Source organism: Gorilla gorilla, chromosome 10 (assembly GCF_029281585.2).
Source record: "Gorilla gorilla gorilla isolate KB3781 chromosome 10, NHGRI_mGorGor1-v2.1_pri, whole genome shotgun sequence".
Classification (NCBI taxonomy): domain Eukaryota; kingdom Metazoa; phylum Chordata; class Mammalia; order Primates; family Hominidae; genus Gorilla; species Gorilla gorilla.
Genome location: NC_073234.2, coordinates 84,777,172 through 84,799,566, shown reverse-complemented (window position 1 = coordinate 84,799,566; position 22,395 = coordinate 84,777,172). Strand labels below are relative to the sequence as shown.

Sequence of the window (22,395 nt, the reverse complement as noted above, 5' to 3'; positions counted from 1 at the left end):
CCTCATCCGTTAAAGTTTGACCATGAGATTGCAGCAATTCAGTCACATCCTAAGGCTGTAGTTCTAATTCCAATCCTCTTGCAATGTTCACCATATATGCTGTTACTTCCTCCACTGAAGTCTTCAATCTCTCAAAGAGATCTATGAGAGCTGGAATCAACTTCTTCCAAACTCCCATTAATGTTTATATTTTTACCTCCTCCCATAAATCACAAGTGTTCTTAATGACTCTTTGGAATGGTGAATCCTTTCCAGAAGGTTTTCAATTTACTTTGCCGAGATCCATCAGAAGAATCACTACCTATGGCACCTATAGTGTTACAAAATAGTATTTCTTAAACAATAAGACTTGAAAGTCAAAATTACTCCTCAATCTATGGGCTGCAGAATAGATGTGTTAGTAGGCATGAAAACAACATTAATCTTGTACATCCCCATCACAGCTCTTGAGTGACCAGGTACATTGTCAGTGAGTAGTAATATTTTGAAACAAATCTTTTCTTCTGGGCAGTAGGTCTCAACAGTGGGCTTAAAATATTCAATAAACCATGCTGTAAAGAGATGTGCTGTTATCCAGACTTTGTTGTTCCATTCATAAAGCACAGAGTAGATTTACCATCATTCTTAAAGGGCCCTAGGACTTCTGGAATGGTAAATGTTAACTTCAAGTCACCAGCTGCATTGGCCCCTAAGTAGAGAGTCAGCCTGTCCTTTGAAGCTTTCAAACCAAGCATGGATTTCTCTCTAGCTATGAAAGTCCTAGAAAGCATCTTGCAATAGAAAGCTGTTTCACCTACAATAAAATTTGTTGTTCAGGGTAGCCACCTTCATCAATTATCTAAATTAGTTCTTCTGGTGAGGCATGTTGGCTCAGGCCTGTGGTTCTGGTGCATAAGGAGGCGAGGCCAGGAGTTTGAGACCAGCCTGGGCAACTTAGCAAGCCCTCATCTATATAACTATAACACATAATTCTAAGAAAAATGATAAAGAAGTTCTTCTAGGTAACTTGCTGCAGCTTCTACATCAGCATTTGCTGCTTCACCTTGCACTTTTATGTTACATAGATGGCCTCTTTCCTTAAACCTCATGAACCAACCTCTACTTGGCTTCAAATCTTTTTTCTGCAGCTTCTTCACCTCTCTCAGCCCTCATACAACTGAACAGAATTAGGGTCTTGCTCTGGATTAGGCTTTGGCTTAAAGGAATGTTATGGCTGGTTTGATCTTCTATTCAGGCCATTAAAACTTTCTCCATACCAGCAATAAGACTTTCACTTTCTTATCATCTGGATGTTCACTGGAGTAGCACTTTGCATTTCCTTCAAGAACTTTTCCTTTGCATTTACAACCTAACTGGCACAAGAGGCTTCTCTTTCAACATGCCTTCCTCCCTAACTTTAATCACTTCTAGCTTTTGATTTAAAGTGAGAGATGTGTGACTTCTCCTTTCACTTGAACACTTAGAGGCCATCATAGGACTAACTGGCCTAATTTCAATATTTAGGGTCTCAGGAAATAGGGAACCCTGAGGAGCAGGAAAGAGATGCGGAAACAACCATTCGGTGGAGCAGTCAGAACACACACATTTATTGATCAAGTTCACCATCCTATATGGGCACAGTTTGAGGTGCCCCAAAACAATTACAATAGTAACATCAAAGATCACCATAACAGATATAATAATGATAAAAAGTTTGAAATACTGTGAGAATTACCAAAATGTGACCCAGAGACATGAAGTAAGCACACGCTGGCTGGAAAAATGGCACTGATACAGAATTCTGAATACAGGGTTGCCACAAACCTTCAATCTGTTAAAAAAAAAAAAAATGCAGTTATCTGCAAAACACAAAAAAATGAGGTATGCCTGTATTACACTGAAAGTGCCTTATGTTCTCTCTTCTCCATAAAAAAGGGAATTAGGATACTTAATGGATAATGCTGCATGGCTGTGGATTATGCCAAAAAAGGCAATCCAGAACTCTAATCAAAGTACCCATCCACAAAAACCTTGACCCTATAGGGAAAAAGTGAAGGAATGTATATTCTAGTTAAAATAAAAAAATGTTACTTTTTATGATTCCTTGTAACCAGCATTTTCAAGTACCTACTCAATATATCACATAGAGGATCTTAATATGTAGCTATCTCAAAATTTACAGAATTATTGTGAAGACTGAAAAAAATGCACTTAAGTACAGTGTCTGAATCTTAGTAAGTATTCAATTAAAACCTGTTTAGGTCAGGCATGGTGGCTCATGCCTGTAATCCCAGCACTTTGGGAGGCCAAGGTGGGCAGATCACCCAAGGTCAGCAGCTCCAGGCCAGCCTGGCCAAAATGGTGAAACCTCATCTTGATTAGCCGGGCATGAAAGCAGGAGCCTGTAATCCCAGCTACTCAGGAGGCTGAGGCAGGAAAATCGCCTGAACTTGGGAGGTGGAGGTTGCAGTGAGCCGAGATCGCACCACTGCCCTCCAGCCTGGGTAACAAGAGCAAGACTCCATCTCTAAATAAATAAATAAATAGGCTGGGCTCGGTGACTCACGCCTGTAATCCCAGCACTTTGGAAGGCCGAGGCGGGCGGATCACGAGGTCAGGAGATCGAGACCATCCTGGCTAACACGGTGAAACCCTGTCTCTACCAAAAATACAAAAAATTAGCCAGGCGTGGTGTCGGGCGCCTGTAGTCCCAGCTACTTGGGAGGCTGAGGCAGGAGAATGGCGTGAACCTGGGAAGCGGAGCTTTCAGTGAGCGGAGACGGCGCCACTGCACTCCAGCCTGGGGGACAGAGTGAGACTCCGTCTCAAAAATAAATAAATAAATAAATAAATAAATAAATAAATAAATAAATAAATAAATTTCTGTTTTACTTTAAGAGTTTTGGGGGGGTCAGTGTGTGTGTGTGTGTGTTTTTAAGATGAGGCCTTACTATGTTGCCCAGGCTAGTGTTGAACTCCTGGGTTCAAGTGATCCTACCACCTCAGCCTCTCAAGTAGCTGGGACCACAGGTGCATGTCACCATGCCTGGCAGGTTTTGATGTCTTCTGTTGTTACCATAATGATCTGCTGCTCTAACAACATAGTATTGCTGTCTCCCAAAACACACAGGAAAGTAAAAGATGCACAATTTTCTTGTTGTTTTGTTATTTTTGTATTCATATATGTTACACATACAGACTTCAGACATTATTAGCCATATAAACTCCTAAACAGCCATCAAAAAACGTCAAGGCCAATACTCCTGAGAGCTCCAGGAGACTGTAGTCTCCCAGGGGTATACTTAACTATAAAGATAAGATTACAGTAATGTATTAACATGTCAGCACGACTAGGCACTTGAAAGTGACAACATAGGAAAAATGAATGAGGTGCTGGCATGGTACCAGTGGAGGGAGCAGCAGCTCTTTGAACAGGGAGCAGACAGGAAGAAAGGTTGAGAATCCAAATTGAGGAGAGTAACTAGGAGATAATGATAAAGACCAAAGAGAAGCAATGTAGAAACTGGCAATCATTTTGTAGGTAAACCTGTAAGCTAAAGAGAAGGATGTGGTGATTCAGCCTCTAGCTCAGAACTGTGGAACACTGGCACAGATATTAAAAAGCTTTTCCAGGCCGGGTGCAGTGGCTCAGACTTGTAATCCCAGCACTCTGGGAGGCCAAAGCGGGCAGATCACAAGGTCAGGAGATCGAGACCATCCTGGCTAACATGGTGAAACCCCATCTCTACTAAAAATACAAAAAATTAGCTGGGCGTGGTGGCGGGCACCTGTAGTCCCAGCTACTCAGGAGGCTGAGGCAGGAGAATGGCGTGAACCCGGGAGGCGGAGGTTGCAGTGAGCCGAGATCGCGCCACTGCACTCTAGCCTGGGCGACAGAGCGAGACTCTGTCAAAAAAAAAAAAAAAAAAAAAAAAAAAAGCTTTTCCAATTAATTAAAAGTAATATCACATTTTTTATAGTTCATGTCTTAGGACATTATAATCAATTTTACTCTTCATGAAAAAACTGTTACATAAAGAAATGCACTCTAAAACCACAACAGTGAAGTACCTTTCTCACCTAGTAAGTTGGGGGAAGGAGAAAACAGCACTAATACCCAATCTAAAAGAATACAGTGAAACAGTACTAGAAATACTATCCTTTTGAGAAGCAATTTAACCACATTTCAAGACTAAAAAACTCTCATATCCTTTGACTCAAAAATCATACCTGGGAACCTACCTTAAGGAAATAACTAGAAATATGAAGAAATCCATATACTCAAAGGTGTTTTCTGCAATATTTCTCTTTTTAAGCTTAATTTTTTTTTTATATTTTGCAACATTTCTTATGATAGCAAAAACTAAATATGAAGGATGGTGACATGGAAAATAATATAAAGTTTGTAAAAAGCAGCAAACAAAATTGAGCATATACTATAAGTGATATAAGATGTATATGAAAAAGGCTATAAAAAACTCCAAAATTGACTGCATTAGTGATAGAATTAAGATTTTTTTTCTATTTTTGTAAACTTTCTGAGATTTCACTTTTTGAATTAAAACAAATTACATTTTTAAAACATCAATCTCCAAAGATTACATACTACATGACTTCATGCAACTTCTCAAAATGACAAAACTAGTGGTTGGGGGGCACGGGGCATTGTAACTACAAAGAGGCAGCACTAAGGAGTGCTTTCATGGTGATGGAACAATTCTGTAACTTGACTGTGGTATTGTTTCCACAAAACTACACATGGGATAAAATCACACGGAACTATATATACACATGCACGCACAAGGAAGTCCAGGTTGAAAAATGGTGAAATCTGTATACCACATGTTGTCTCATTAACAGTAATGTATTGATGTCAATTTTTTTGTGTTCATAAATGACATCTATGTAAGATGTTTTCGTTGGGAAAACCAAGTGAAGGTATGCAGGACTATTATTTTCCAACTTCCTGTGAGTCTGCTTCAAAATAAAATGTTAAAATAATACATGCACTAGCATGTATAATATTAAACTTTTCTGAGAGTGGGAGATATGGGAATGTAAAATGAGCCCTGTAACATGTAGCTTTCAAGGCACTAACCTACTAACTATTCACAAAACCCCACAGAAGGCAAATGGCAGTCTTTAGATTGAATGTAATTTACTTAAGTCAGGTTTTAATAAAAGGCTTCAATTTAAATGAAAATGTCAGTCAATTTTCAGAACATGCTTAACTGAATAGTTTTGAACCTCAAAGCCTATACTTACATAATTTATTAAGCAAGAGCCCTCGGAACTTTCTTCCTTGCCAGAAAACAGTTTCAACAGATATAAATGATATTTTCTTACATACATTCATTTTAAATATATAAATGACTACTACACACAAAAGATATAAAAGCTTATTACCTCTGGACTGTGCTCCATGACAGCAATCACATCTGTCTTAATTAAACATTTTAACACAATGCCTAATATAGTAGGCTCCCAATAACTATCTACTGACTCAGTCAGTCAATGGATGAATCCACATTTTAACCAAGATCAATGCCCAAGTCTCTCCAGCTTTAACTGGGAATGGGAGGTAGAGGGTTAGGGGGAAAAAGGCCCAGCTTCTACCAATTTACCAGATCAAAGGATTATATTAACCAACACTCCCGTAATATCAATGTAGAAGTTTACCTTAGGAAAACCTTAAGTCACCTCCTCTAATCACTCATATCTTAAAGGATTGTTTAATAAAAAGAAATGATCTGGTATCAAAAAATCTGCCTCACTAATCTTTGTCACCTGATGCTTTAAAATTTCCTTTGCTATGTGCAACTCTATTGACTTCTTGATCTAACAAATCTTAGCTAGAGTTATGCAAAGTATCAAAAACCTCTTCTACACAAGCCTTAAACTCTCAACAATTATACATATACAATTATATACACTTATACATTATACACATATATATAGAAAGCACTATACAAATATAAGGTATATTATTACTACACTTAGTTTTCATTAAGGAAAAAAAAAACCATAAAACACTAAGGTACCTCTAAGCAGACTGCTTGTTACAAGGAAAAATAGTAACTATAGAGTAGAAGAACCAGACTATATCTTGACCGAAGTTAAAATCACTAATGAGGGGCAAGTGGGCATTATGTATCTCCAGATGTGATAATCTGGGAGGAAAACATCACTTTTGTAACATTCTGACTAAACATAACCTGACTACAATCAAAAAGCTAATCAGATCAAATCAGACAAGCCCAAGTTGAAAAACCTTCCATAAAATAAATGACCTATACTCTTCAATTGCATGAAAGACAAAGAACTGCTGAGGAACTCTCCCCAAATTAAAGGAGACTAAAATACAATATGTGATCAAATTACCAAAATGTGAATGTAAAGTGTAAAGTACCGTATCAACATTAAATTTCTCGGGCCAGGTTTGGTGGCTTATGCCTGTAATTCCAGCACGTTGGGAGGCCGAGACAGGATAGCTTGAGCCCAAGAGTTTGAGACCAGCCTGGTCAGCCTGGTCAACATAGTGAGACACCATCTCTACAAAAATCTTAAAAAAAAAAAATCAGCTGGGCATGGTTGGGCTTGCCTGTAGTTCCAGCTACAAGAGAGGCATGAGTATGTCTTGAGCCTAGGAGTGCAAGGTTGTAATGAGTTGTGATTGTGCCACTGCACTCCAGCCTGGATAACAGGAAGAGACTTTATCTCAAAAAAAAAAAAAAAATTCTGGAATTTGGACTTTCATGATGGTACTGTGATTATCTTAAGAGAATACTCCTATTCTTAGGAAATACACCCTGAAGTAAAAGGCATACAACCTACTCTTCAATGGTTCACAAAAAAATAAATGTGTGTATGCAAAAAGAAAAATATGGCAAAATATTAAAAATTAGTGAATAGGGATAAAGGGTATACAGAGGTCTACTGCACTATTCTTGCAACTTTCCTGTAAGTTTGAAATTATTTCAAAATAAAATGTTTAAGAAAATAGGACACTATTCTCCAGGCATTTACTTATAAGCTCTAAGGAATAAAATTTTTAAGTACTACTAAAAATCACTCTGCAAAACTAACATAAAGTTACGAGAACTTCACAGTCAAAAATTACAAGACAAGAAGGCGTGGCACCATAAGCAACAGCCAGCAGAAACAAACAGCAGAATCATGTCTGCAAAGACTTCAGATACTGGATTATCAGGCACAAAATGTAAAGTAAGTATATTTAATAGATTTTTAAGAAATAAAAGAAATATTGAGAATATAACCAAGAAAAGGAATAAGACTACCCAAAAAAAGGATGATAGTCTTAAGAAGGAACTGAATAAAATGTCTAGAAACAAAAATATATAGTAAATGAAATTTTTAAAAACTCAATGGCCAGGTGCAGTGGCACATGCCTGTGCTCCCAGATACTTGGGAAGCTGAGACAGGAAGATGGCTTGAGTTCAGAAATTCGAGGTTGTAGTGTGCTACGATCGCCCCTATGAAGAGTCACTGCACTCCAGCCTGGGCAATATAGCAACACCCCATCTCTAACATAAATTTGTAAAACTCAAAGAACATGCTATAACATAGTCTAACCTAGAAAACATGCTAAGTAAAATAAACCAGACACAAAAAGACAAATATTTTATGATTCCACTTACATGAAGTACCTAGAATAGTCAAATTTGTAGAGGCAGATACTCAAATAGTGGTTGCCAGGAGCTAGAGAAAAGAGGAAATAAGGAATTACTGTCTAATGGGTACAAGTTTTGGTTCATGATGATGAAAAAGTTCTGGAGATGAGTAGTGGTGACAGATGCACAATGATGTGAATGCACTTAATGCCACCGAACTGTACACTTAAAAATGGTTAAATGGTAAATTCTATGTTATACATATTTAACCATAATGAAAAAAATGGGTATAATAGTTAAATAAAAAGTTTTTAAATTCAATAAACGGGTTGAACACAGCTGAAGAGAGAAGTAGCTAACTTCAAGAAAAGTATCCAGAACACAATACAATACACAAAGATAATGAAATGGACAATATAAAAGACAGGTTAAGAGACATGGAGGTAGAGTAAGAAGATCTAACATACTTCAAATACAAGTTCCAAACAGAAAATATGGAAGACAAAATTTAAGAAAAAGGCCAAAAATTCTCCAAAATTGTTGAAAGACACTAATCTTCAGATTTGAAAACCTAGTTAATACCAAGCATGATAAATAAAAAGAAATCAACTTCCAAACATAAAAATGAAAATGCAGATCACCAAGGACAAAGTAGCAGTTCTAAAACTAGCCATAAAGAAACAACAGGTTAGGCCAGGCACAGTGGCTCGCACCTGTAATCCCAGCATTTTGGGAAGCTGGGGCAGGTGGATCGTGAGGTCAGGAGATGGAGACCATCCTAGCCAACATAGTGAAACCCCATCTCTACTGAAAATACAAAAATTAGCCAGGCGTGGTGGCACACGCCTGTAATCCCAGCTACTCAGGAGGCTGAGGCAGGAGAATTGCTTGAACCCGGGAGGCAGAGGCTGCAGTGAGCTGAGATCGCGCCACTGCACTCCAGCCTGGCAACAGAGCAAGACTGGTCTCAAAAAACAAGAAAGAAAAAAAAAACAACAGATTAACTGTAAAGGACTGTCAATCACACTGTGTATTTTTCAACAGCAATAAAAGCCAGAAGATAATGAAATAAAATCTATAATGAACAAAGAAAAAACAACTGCTAATCTAGAATATATATTCAGGAAAACCAGTTTCAGGAATGAGACTAAGAAAAAGTTATTTTCCAACAAAAAGTCTTCCAACACACTCTCCCTAGGGAAAATTCTAAAAGATGTACTTCACACAAAGAAAAATGGTCCTAGATCAGAGGTCTCAGATGCAAATGAGAATAAGCAGACATCTGCAAATACAGTGTATAGGCAAATCAAAGTAACAGTGTTTAAAACAAAAGTATCTCATTTGTTGGAGGTCAGGGAGAACTAAAATAAAGCTACACAGAGTTTAACTTCCAAACTTCAAGACAGAGGGAAATGTTAAAAAAAAAAAAAAAAGACATTCATATAAAATTAAAACGAAAAGCAAGGTAATGATTAATATAAAATTCAGATGGTGGTTACTTAAAGAGTATGTCAGAGATCACAAGTAGTGAGAAACATGAACGGCCATCAAAGGTGCTGGTAGTGTTCTGTTTTTTAAAGTGGTTGGTCATACATGGTAGTTCATTATATAATTCTTTACACACACACAGACACACACACACACACATAATGATGTATGTCTTTGTAAGAATAAAATTCTGAAAATCAATATAGAAGAAAAAAATTCAAAAATCTATGGCTCCTCCCCCAAAATTTACAATACTTCACAAACACTGGTCTTCAAAATTCAAACAAAAAGATGAATTATTTCATTCAACAAATACTTACTGAGTGCCTAATCTGCCTACATGTGAGGTGAGAGGTGTCATGAAGATGTCTGATCTCTCTTCTCTCTCGTCTTCCTAACCTTATAGAGCTGCACTAATACAGTAGCCACCAGCCGCATGTGGGTATTCATATTTAAATTAATTAAAATTAAATTCAATTAAAAATTTAGTTCTCCTATAACACTAGATATATTTTAAGTGCTCAGAAGCTATATAGGGGCCACCATATTGAACAGCATAGACATAGAACATGTCCATCATTTCAGAAAGCTCTTAGACAGTACTACCATATTTTATTATGATAGAAATACACTGATAATTTTAAAATCTTAAATAGAAAAAAAAATTTTAACGGATTAAATCCCCCTTAAAAGTCATTTTATTTCTATGAAACTACAGCTTCTTAGTAGTATTTAAAACAGCTTGCTATTTATTAAAAATACATAGGAAGTATCAGAAATTGTTTACCATCTCCTATGTTCCAACAAAAACCATCAGACACAGGGTTTAAAAATAAATAAATAGCCGGGCGCGGTGGCTCACACCTGTAATTCCAGCACTTTGGGACGCCGAGGTGGGCGGATCACGAGGTCAGGAGATTGAGACCATCCTGGCTAACATGGTGAAACCCCGTCTCTACTAAAAAATACAAAAAATTAGCCGGGCGTGGTGGTGGGCGCCTGTAGTCCCAGCTATTCGGGAGGCTGAGGCAGGAGAATGGCATGAACCCAGAAGGCGGAGCTTGCAGTGAGCCAGGATCATGCCACTGCACTCCAGCCTGGGCAACAGAGCGAGACTCTGTCTCAAAAAAAATAAATAAAAATAAGTAAATAAACAAATAAATAAATAAGCTACTATTAAATATTTAAGCACAGTACTACTAACCAGTGATAAAGCCATGTCATAGGGATATAAAAAGCCGCAGGATGAACACTGCACTCTCTCTTAGGAGCATCAATTTTAGTTAAGAGTATTTTAGGCCGGGCGCGGTGGCTCACGCCTGTAATCCCAGCACTTTGGGAGGCCGAGGCGGGCAGATCACGAGGTCAGGAGATCGAGACCATCTTGGATAACACGGTGAAACCCCGTTTCTACTAAAAATACAAAAAATTAGCCAGGCGTGTTGGCGGGCGCCTGTAGTCCCAGCTACTCGGGAGGCTGAGGCAGGAGAATGGCGTGAACCCAGGAGAGGCGGAGCTTGCAGTGAGCTGAGATCGCGCCACTGCACTCCAACCTGGGGGACACAGCGAGACTCCGTCTCAAACAAAAAAAAAGAGTATTTTAAAATACTGTCAACATGCATGTAAGATAGCAAAATGCAACATTTATATAAATTTTAAAATATAAAACCCTACAGGCATCAAAAACTTCAATTTATAGCAGGCACACTTTGGGCTGCATTCCTAGACTTCTGAGGGTATTATTTATCCACATTTCTGCCATTGGGAGTACTTTAAGAGAAAAATTTAAGCACTGTTAAAATAAATGAATTAAACATTTTTTATTTACCAGCAACAATGATACACAACATAACTCTATAAACCCATATCATTTTAGTATCTAAAGCAGCAAACCCACAGTTTTCTTTAAAATTAACAGAGGGTCCAAGCTATTTCTACTTAACCTGAACATTTTGTTTTGGACATTCTAATAGAATTTAAATATTTCTATAGCATTGCCAACTTTTAAAATTACCCAACCAAAAACCCTCAAAAGAAACAAATGTTAAGCCTTAATTTAACAGTCACCTAGCCTAGGTTTGCACCTTAAGTTCCCCACCCCCACACCCCCCCCGTCCCTCCCCCACAGACGCCTGCCCACCCAAGTGAACCAGGGAGTCAATAAGCTCCTCATCTAGACAACTGATGCAATTTCAATAAGCACTTATGTTCATAATTGGTTTGTGTCCCCAGGAGGACTTCTGTGACTCCACTTACATAACCCATTACGCACAGTGCTGCACTATTCTTTCTCTAGAAAGCATTTTGAATACTGATATTTGTACAAGGTTCACTTGCTATATTAATAAAAAGGCTTTTCTTGCTCTATCTTTCCTGCAGAAGAAGTGAAATGGAAAGCCAATTTCTGCTGCTTCACTATGTCAAAGGCGAGTTATTTATCTTGTTGGCTAATCAACAGAGTAATAACTTAAAGCAGCACCCCCAGGCAGCGCCCACAGTTCAACAGTTTTCTCTAGAGGCTCTGGTTGAGAAACACAGTCTTAAACAAGTAATTTAGAGCCACTTGTGTGAACTCAACTGAAAACAGTCTGAACTGCTCCTTGAAATATGTTATAAGTATTGACTGTGAATCTTGACAAAATTAAATTCAATGGTGGCGAGAATCACAATACGTCCTCTGTAGGCTAACACAAGGGCAGAATGTACCCCAAACCTTCTTTAATATGCATAAATATGTGGATGAATAGTTTCCTCCAATCCCTCAGATTCTGTTTAAGCCAAGATTTTCGGATTTCACAGAACCATAATCTTTAAAAAGGGGCACGAGGAAGGAGAGGGTGACCAGCATAGGGTTGCCAACTTTTATTCTGCCGAGGACATTTAAAAAACAAAAACAAAAACTACCGATTACCCATCACCACTATTTCATAAAAGAACTAAGCGCCCATCAAAAATGGCAAAAGATAATTTTAGAAAAACATATCAATAGATTTAGCTTTAAAGAAGCCAACTACATTCTCCTTTCACTCAAAGGAAAACTCTGTCATGAACTGACACTACTCCACAGTCCAGCACTTCGGGAGCCACAAGCTTAAGTGGCTAGCTCCCACTGAGAAAAGGAAAGTGATGATAGGTAATGCCCAAACCAAATATTAACCTATTCAATAATGAGGAAATGTAAGCTTAGAGAAGTTTAGGGACTCTCCCAAGGTTGAACACCAAGGATTTTGACACGGGTCTATCTAATTCTAGAGTCAGAGGTCCCAGCCATTATCCTAAGTTTCCTCTAATATTCTTCCAACGGTATAACAATCCACCCTCATCTAGTCACCTTTGTGACCAATGACAACCAAGGAATTTCCAAGACAGCTGGAGGGAGTGAGGGGTGTACTCCCTGGCCATCATTTAGACTGAAGCTAAATGGAACTCCTGACCTTTGCCTCATTAATACCAGGCTTACTGAAACTAAGCCAAACAGCCCAGACAAAGCACACACAAAACCCCCTGCCTCCAACAACACTGACACAGGACTCTTTCGACATTCCCAAGTGTCTGTGATATAGTGGAAAACATATTCCTGAAAAACAAAAGGAATGTATTAATTCTCAAGAAGGAAATAAACACTTCCATGGTAACTCAGTCTAAAAATAATAAACTTGCCCTCAAAAAGTTACAACTCTAAGCCTCATTCTGCAAACTATTATAATCTTTTACACATTAATACTCAAGTTCCCCCTATTTAAATACCTAAACAGAAAACCACACAAAATTCTATACATTTACAGTTCTTAAACAGTTTCCAAAATAAAATATGTAACTTTCATATGTGTTATCATATAATGGATAAAAGTATCTTATTCTATCCCTCTAATATAATCCAAACATTATAAGCCAAAACTAATCATGTTAATCAAAAGAACTTATAAAATAGAGTTGGAAGAAAAATATGTAATTAAATGCCATTTTCTATAAAAAGCAATATTAACAGCCTTAATGAGATGTAAATATTATCTTTGAATATTCAAAGGTTCTTGATTTTGAAACCAAAATCGATGTCATACACATAAATAAGTGAAATACTGTATCAGAGATTTGCTTCCAACTCCTCACATACCACTTGCCAAACAAATGTCCAAAAGAAACAAGCTAATATAGCTTTTAAGTAACCAAATCTGACACTCTGGATGAAATGAGTCTGAAGTAGTTTGTCCTCCCTGAAATAGGGTAAAGATAGCATAGTATTCTTGCTACCCAGGGCAAGAAAACTGTATTTCCCAATTGGATTTTTAATGATCAGATTCTTTCTACTCCGTATGAACCTACAGTGTGAAGAAGCAGTAGACATACTATCAAATTCTTTACCCACTGCATAAAATAAATCACTTAGCGTATTTCCTTCTGTTTTAAACAGATGCCATTTAAAACAGAAGTTTTTTTTTTCTTTCCCCTCTACATTCTCCCTTGGCACTTGCATCTTCTTACACAGATTCAACCAGTACACCTATTTGTATTATTCACTAAACCCATGTTTAATATATGCCTAGTCCTGACCTCTCCCCTTAACCACAAATCCACACTTCCAAAAGCCTTTGGACATTTCCAGCGTTTGGCAAGTATACAAAAAAGTCAACAAATCCAAAATTGATCTCATTACGTACCTCCTTGCCCGTATTTCTAGTAAGAGTACCACCGACACTTAAAAAGTGTAATCTTCAGCTGGGCGCTGTGGCTGACACCTGTAATCCCAGCACTTTGGGAGGCTGAGGCAGGCGGATCACGAGGTCAAGAGATGGAGACCATCCTGGTCAACATGGTGAAACCCCGTCTCTACTAAAAATACAAAAAGTTAGCTGGGCGTGGTGGTGAGCACCTGTAGTCCCAGCTATTCGGGAAGCTGAAGCAGGACAATCACTTGAACCCAGGAGGCGGAGGTTGCAGTGAGCCAAGATCACGCCACCACACTCCAGCCTGGCAACAAAGCTAGACTCTGTCTCAAAAACAAAAGTGTAATCTTCACCTTCCATCTCCTCCAAACCTGCTCCAAAAATCCCCTCCTCCTCACCACCCACCTACGACATTGAGGTCCTGCAGAGCCTTCACTCTAATTCCATTACCACTGCCCTTGCCCAGTATTTATACTACATTGAAAGCTTTCCACATCAAATCATTCTGCATACTACTCTATTAGACCTTGGTAACTTCTCATTACCTCCCAAACGTCGAACTTTTTTTCCCCAAATGTCAAACTTCTAAAAGCAGCACTTAAACATGCTCCACAATCCTGCCCCCACTTAAAATTCAAACCTCATCTCTAATTCCCAAAAATGAACAGTATATTCCAGGTAATCTGGTCCACTAACTTTTCTCCAAGTACACAATGAACTTTCCCACCTCCACACTTCTGCTCACATCATTCTCTTTATTTGAAAGGCCTTCTTCACCCACCTACTCCCAATCCATAAATCTTTGTCTTAGAAAAGTCTTATTCTCTGTAACATTAAACTCAGGTTACCAGTTTATTGGGGAGCAACATGATGCAGTAGAAACACACAGGCTTTGGCACCAGACAGATTTGGATTCAAATTGGGGCTGTTACATGCTAACCACATAGCCCAGGCAAGTAACTTAACATATTTGAGCCTCACTGTCCTCATTATTAAGGTACTTACATATTGCTGTGAAGCTAAGAAAATGCTGTAAACAGCAACTAGCATTAAGTCTGTTCAGTAAATGCTCAATAAACAGTAGCTTCTGAGCTATCTCCACAATTTTCCATTACTTAAGCTAAAAATGAACCCTTTCTTCTTTTGTATAATTTACTCCAAACTTTACCTCAAACCACCCATAAGTATTTACAAATGTTTATGTTGTAAATGTTTACACAAATCTTATATCCCCTCCTAGATTTCAAATTCCTAAAAACCAAAAGTTTAATCTTTATATCCTAAAATGCCTAGTATAGCGCTTTTCATGAAGCACTCAACACCCATCGCCAATGTTAAGTCCCAATAAAAAAAAAAATTGTTAGTATGCCTAAAGAATACAACTCAACTCTTCATGATTTCAGAAATTATTACCAAAACATGAAACTCAACTGTTATGGCTATACCTTTATTTGCTCCTTACATAGTTGCCTAACATAGCTTGATGCATAGCAAATGCTCAGTGTTTGTTGAATTGACTTGTATAATATAAAAATACAATCAGTATCTGATTTTCCCCAATCACCTTTCTCTGTTCTTAAAACTCTTGAAATATTTCCCTTAAAAATACATTGTCATACCTGCAAATCTGTAACTACATCTAACTTAACTATTTTTCCAGATTCTCTCAATTCCAATATTCCAATCTTATGCTCTAAATAATTAAGTACTTCACATGTGGAAGAATCTACAGTTTCTATCTAAATTTAAAAGTTGTGCAAATATGCTGGGGATGGTGGCTCACAACTGTAATCCCAGCACTTTGGAAGGCCGAGATGGGAGGATCACTTGAGCCCAGGAGTTCAAGACCAGCCTGGGCAACATAGTGAAACCTCGGCTCTACAAAAAAAAAAAAATTAGCCAGGTGTGGTGGTTGGTGCCTATAGTCCTAGCCACTCAGGAGTCTGAGACAGAAGGACTGCTTGAGTCCAGGAGTTGGAGGCTGCAGTGAGCTATGATGGTGCCATTGTGCTGCAGCCTGGGCAGCAGAATGAGGCTGTCTCGAAAAGAAAGAAAAAAGAAAAGAAAGGAAGAGGAAAAAGAAAAGTTGTGCAGCTAATCTCTCCACAATTTTTTCCAAGGACTTTAAAAATCATCTACCCTTTGCCTGTTCAAAATCAACAACCTTGAAATAAATTTTCCTTTGCATAGGAAAGCTCACTGAACTTGTCACTTCAGTCTATTTTTCCTGATTCATGATACCACCTCCCCTTTCAGGAGTGGGAGGAAAGAGAATGACATAAGTACCCAAAAAACTACAGTATAAATCCTAATGTACACACAAGATGAGAGGTGCAGATAGTGTCACTGGTTTCAAGAAGGTGATTTGTGAATACTTTACGCTGCAAAAACAGTGGCCATCTGCTAATAGCAATAATCTGCAGTAACTGCATTCCCTTATAAAAAGTTTTTAAATCACCATTTATTGTGGAAAACCCATATTTCCTACAAACCTTTCAGCAGTAAAGTTTATTACCTAAAATCTGTTCACTAAACCTACCTACATCACTTTCTCCTCTAGGAAATCCTCAGTTTATTCGAAGTAAACACTTCATGGAATAAGTTTAAACAAAACATCTCTGCCCACCTGTGTGAAACTCTGCATTGCAGCAACAATTTTAACAGTGTAAGGAATCTCTCAAGAAAATCCAAGAACAATTTTTCCTTAAGAAAAATGACAGTTCCAAATATGAAGGTAAACAAACTTTGGGAGAAAGGATATAACTGTCCAATTCTTTAAAATCAATTCGTACAGCCTCTGAATGAACTCATCATACAACTGTGACATCAGATAGCCAAAAGAATTAAGAGTGTAGATTAGAGAAAAGCATCTTTTTTTTTTTTAGTATGTCTGCAAAAAAAGGCGGGGGGAGGGGGTGTCTAAACTACTGATTTTCCTTAAGCAAGTTTTTTTTTTAAGTTTACTTCAACAACAGCTTCAGCAAGCTTTCAAGTGAGTAAAGATGATACAGAGCATGCTGGTGCCACAGCGACCTACGTATCCAGGACCGGTTCCGAGCCCAGTCCAAAACGATCCCGGACAACCCTGAAGCAAATCTGGATGAAAAGCCCTGCAAAAGATCCCTGGCATTTACAGGCAGCGCCCCACCCTGGAGTGAAAAGACGACACCCCTGGGACCCGGGTTAATTACTGAGCCCAGGACAGACCCAGAGGAGGCGAAAAGTCGGGAACTGGAGCCCAAGATTGAGTCTGGTGTCCAGCTACTACCCCAGGCCGGACACAGAATACCAAACTGGGGAGCGGCGAGGTTTGGGGCAGCACACATGAGGGGGGTCGGACGGACAGAGGCCCAGCCCATCCCCACTCTCGAGTCCCAACAGCAACAACAGCTCTGGGAACCCCCTCCCTGGCTCCGCCCCGCCCACCCCATGGACCCACAGCCAGCTCTTCCCGTCCCGCTGGCCCGGAGAAGTCCGCGGCGGTCGACAATCCCCTTCCCCGGACGCCGGCAGCCGAGCCCTCAGCCCGGATCCCGAAGCGGGCAGCGGGCGCATGAGAACGCCAGCTCTGACGCGGGCCCGCGGCCGTCCCAGTCCGTTTCCCTAGCCACTCACCGTCGGCCCAGGTGCTGAGAGGGAGCAGGGCGCGGGTCGGCGGGCGCGAACCCCTAGACTCCGACCCGCGCTGGAGCCCCTACTTGGAGCAGATCGAGTCTCAGCAGCTGTGCCTACAAGGCCTCTCTCCGGCCCGAATCCTGGAAAAGCACTTCCGGGGGAGCGGGGGAGGGAAGGGTTTTGGCACCGGAACTGCTCTCAGCCCGGAGCTGCCAGGGCCGCCAGGGCCTCCAGGGCGGGGCGGGGCCTCTCTCGCCGGGCGCCCACAAATCAGCCTCTGGGCTCCTAACTAACCCTTTCCGCCCCGCGCCTCCTCGATTCCCCGGCTATTGCTGCACGCTTTGCTTTAACTGCTGTTTGAGTTGTTTTACTCCAGCCAGCTAATTTTACAAATAAGGAAACCGAGGCTCGGAGAATTAGGTGCAAGAATCCAGTGCATACACCCGGCCTCCCGACTCCCTTCAGTGTACTCTACGCTCCAATCTGCCTCCTTTAAAAAATAATGATAATAGTTAACATTTATTGAACGCTTACTACGTGGTAGGCACTGTATTAAGTCCCTTCGGGTGCATTAACTTATTTAATCATCCCCAAACTCCTTGGGGTTGGTGCTATTATCTACGTCTTGCAGGGGAGAAAAACGGTCAAAGATACCAAACCCAATCTCACAAATGTTGGTTGATTTTAATTCACGTGTGTATAAATCTCATCTACCCATAACAAGATTTTGAAATTATTTAAAAACAGGGCTCAAACTATATTCCTATATTCTGTCATCACTGGTGACTTCAACAGAGGCTAGAGCTGGGGTTGGGGGGTTGGAGTGGGGATCTGGAATCTTTTTGCTTGTCTCCTTTTATTTACTTTTATTTTTTCACCCTGGCAAGTTATAAAATCATCTCTGCATTGTAGGAATCCAAAATGATAATGCATGATAAACATTTCAGAATGTCTGGCACCGGATAAAAGTCAACGATTTTTATACCTCATCAGCAATAGGCAATAGAAAAGATTAGTTAAGGAAATAAGAAAGAGTAGGGGTTTTTACAACTGGAAAAATACAGGTGCCTGTGAAGCTCCATGCAGTGATAGTATGAGGACCCACAGAGTTACATACCAGACAGGGAAAAGGGATGGAAAGGAGGAGGGCGTGGGATTCCTCAGCCACAAAATCAGAAAGGCACCAGATATCTGAGGCAGATTCTGTATCTGGGATGCAGGGAAAGAAAAAAAAGCCTCTTAGCAATGCATACTATCTGCAAAACAAATGTACTAACATCTCTTGAAACTGGGGCGGGGGGGGGGGGAAGATTTTTAAATGTTTCTACTATGAAAGGCAGGGGAAATGAAAAAAGTTGAAAACCCACTATTACAAATTTAAGATGCAAACAATGCCACTGCTCTTGGCTTTATTTACAGGGCTTTCTTACTTACTTTATTTTTGTGATCGCAGAAGTGTTGGCAAATACTTCTGTAATACTCAAATTCAAGCAGCCTTTTGTACCTCAGAGTGTGAAGAAGTAAAAAACAGCGTGGGTTGGCAGGACTCACCGACATCTCTTTTTACTCAAGGCCTAAAGGGATAGTGAGAGGAATCCTGAATCACAGATATTATCAGGCTCTGTGTGGGATGCAGAGGTGCTAGAGGTTAGTCATTTAATCTGGTCATCTAACTGGTAAATGGAGCCGCCTGGGTTTGAATTTGCAGACCATATTCTCAGATGCTTTTCACCACTATCCCAGTGGTTCTCAAATTTGAGAGTGCATCAGAACCACCTAAAGGGCTTGTTAAAACAGATTGCTGGGCCCCACCCCTAGAAGTCCCTGGACTAAGCCTCTCAACATCATCTGTGAACTTGTTACAGATGCACATTACTGGGTCCCGCCCCAGATCTCATGAATCAGAAGCTCTGGGGTGGGACCCAGCAATCTGTGTTTTAACAGGCCCTCCAGGAGATTCTGATATACTGTCAAGTTTAAGAACCACTGCATAAGATATTAAGAACTAATATCTTGTCTTCCACATATTCCTCTTTTTTTCTAATTTTTTCCAACAGGGATAACTCTTACTGGAGCAAAAGTTCTTGCCGTTGAATTAAATGACCTATTGAAAGATTTTTATTCATGTTTTGCTCTCAGTGAAAGAAGATGAGGCTAGAAAAAAAATTACTATAATGGAGGATTCATTTTGATTACTTTAAATTTGTACTGAAATTTAACCAGATAATACTGGGTTGGAGGTGGAACTAATCTTATTTGGGAATTACTCTATGCCAAGGCTTTACACGAGTTTTCTAAATTAATCTTCACTACATTGCAATGAGGTTTTATGGTCTTAATTTTAGAGATGAGGATAACTGAGACTTAGGTGAAGTAATTGACTTAAGGCCACATTCTTGTTAAGGGGCAGAATCAGGATTGTGCAAAGATCCCTCTAATTCCAAAACTCATGTTCTTTCCACTTCGTGGCTGGAGCCTGGAGAACCAAATTCCAGTGTGGGCTCCACTGCCCCAGCTATGCAACATTGAGTAAGCGATTTAATCTCTATTTCGATTTCTCCATCTATAAATAATGTTATCATAAATCTGCCCCACCCACACTGGAATGTCAGAACAAATGAGGAAATGAAAGTGTAAGCACTTTCAGCTTTTTAAAGAAAAACAGTAAAAAGGCAAGTTATTAAGGCATTGTATGTTTAGGCAAGTGTTGCTGTGTGATTCTGGATGGTGAAGTCTTTCCCAATTATCTCCTGATTCATAAAGAAGAGTGCCAAAGAAAAAGTTGTTTGACTTCATTTACCAATGTCTCCTGGAGGTAGAAGATGACAGAGGATTGTATGCATCTCTTGTAAAAATTACAAGGAATCTCTCACCAGGCTCATTCGGCTCCAGGTTGTTGCCAAATTGCTGGCCCATCCTCATCTTAGAGATGTCTTTTCTCCTAACCCTTTTCTTCTGTCCATTCCAGGCATCCCTCTACCCGCCTGCCTCTACCCACTAGGAAAGACTTAAAATTCCTTTTACTTTATTATGTAGAAGGATTTAACTCTCAATCCTCATCTCAGGCCAGACTCCAGGCCACCTTTATTGACACAATTACCATGTTGTGCAATTCCAGGGGGTGCTATTCACAAAGAATACAACATGAATGATGCTCAAGAGGTGACAAACACAAATGATGCCCCCTGGAACTGTGCAAGGCTGTGGCCCTGTCTATGCATAGCTCCTACCCCCAAAATCCATTAAGGTGTTTTGTTAAACAAAAGAGCCATCTACTTGGGTGTCCACCCTTTGCCAAGCTTTGAAATAATGGGGTTCTTTGATTTTGTTGGTTTAATGCAGATCTGATCCTAACCACACAGCTTAAGTTCTAACTTCCACACTCTACTGTGACACTTTTCACTCTTTTCTGTGACACTGTTGCCTATCTCCCCACTAGACTTGTGAGTTTCTGAAGACCTTTTTATATTTTGTCTTCCTCATCTTTTATTCATGCCTCAAAAACATTTGCTTTGAATAACAGCACAGTGTAACTAGTACATATGTATTAGTGTAAATATTTATGGCAAAGATTTGACAAATGTATTGTTTGATCCAGAGAGTTTTGTACCATGAAATAAATTGAGTCAAAATTTTAAAATTGAGAAATGTCATGTAAAAAAAAATCCCAATTTCTGGCATTCCTTGAAAACTTAAACACTCTGGCAGACGTCTGGCATGCATCCACAAGGCATCAGTGACTTTAGCTAGATGCAGCATCTCTCTTCATCAAATAGTGCAGTGAGTTGGCCTTACCCACATGTGGTATCTTTATGGTAGACAGAGTTTGGGACCACTGGTCCCAAAACATCATATGGATGTTTTAAAGAAACAAGTATAGAATTTTGCCTTATATATTTTACATGTGCTCATAACTATTCAATGTATTTTGAGGTAATTTTAAATTGTTTTTCTGGGATAGCAATTGTGGGGTACTACATTGTACTTTTTTTTTTTTTTTTTTTTTTTGAGACAGAGTTTCATTCTGTCACCCAGCCTGGAGTGCAGTGGCACGATCTCAGCTCACTGCAACCTCCGCCTCTCAAGTTCAAGTGATTCTCCTGCCTCAGTCTCCCGAGTAGCTGGGATTACAGGTGCCCACTACCATGCCCGGTTAATTTTTGTATTTTTAGTAGAGACCGGGTTTCACCATGTTGGGCCAGGCTGGTCTAGAACTTCTGACTTCAGGTGATATGCCCGCCTCAGCCTCCCAAAGTGCTGGGATTACAGGTGTAAGCCACCATGCCTGGCCACGTTGTACCATTTCTAAACAAGCAAGGCAAGTGCATACATCAAATTATAAATATCATTACCACCAACGTTTTAATGGAGTTGTAGCTAATGTTATTTGTCAACAGCCTTGGAAAGACAAAAAATGAATAATAGCAATTACTTAAATAGATTTGATGACAAACGACCCTATAGGGTATATATATATTTTTTAATTTATTTTTTCCTGGATGGAGACACAGGCAAAGCTAGTTCAGGTAGCTAGCAAATGATGAGGTCAGGATTAGAATCCAAGCAGTCTGTCCCCAGAGACACACTAATAACCACTAAACTAATATTTATTGATCCTTTTCCATGTGCCATGGCCATGACTGCCTCCCAACTGAAAGAGACAACCAGATTTATAGAAGAATGTATAAATCTCTTCCAGGCCTTTTATAGGTCACTATAATAAACCCACATAGATCCTTTTCCCTCTCCCACCCCAAGTCATATTGACATGTTTATAATCTTCATTTTTGAAATGGACAAACTGCCACATGTCTAAAACTTCTTTTAATTCCCATATAGTTCTTGCATGAAGTTTGTTTCTGTTGAAAGTTATCATAACGAATCCTATGCACGTGGTTTCACAAACAACGGAAGAAATTTGAAGCCATATAATACTGACAGTGAAAACCAATATCTCTAGTCAAATTGTGCTTGCGTGGAGAAATGGGAGATGTCAAGGTTGAATTTGAGCAAAAATG

The 22,395-nt window shown here is 39.5% G+C and overlaps 1 protein-coding gene across 10 annotated transcripts in view; it reads right to left on the bottom strand.

Moving 5' to 3' along the window:
- FRS2 (fibroblast growth factor receptor substrate 2) overlaps positions 1 to 17,602 on the bottom strand; it is a 109,901-nt gene extending 92,299 nt beyond the window's left edge. For 2 of the 10 annotated variants that reach the window (XM_055357028.2, XM_055357031.2), the window contains exons 1-2: positions 17,378 to 17,541; positions 7,638 to 7,698 (exon numbers count right to left, since the gene is read on the bottom strand). The gene's annotated coding sequence lies outside the window, so the exon portion shown is untranslated. Of the gene's footprint in view, positions 1 to 1,714; positions 1,811 to 7,637; positions 7,699 to 13,756; positions 17,161 to 17,377 lie in introns of those variants that run through there. The other 8 variants (XM_055357025.2, XM_055357030.2, XM_063694142.1 and 5 more) reach the window with 5 other exon arrangements.
- Positions 17,603 to 22,395: the final 4,793 nt, after the last annotated feature.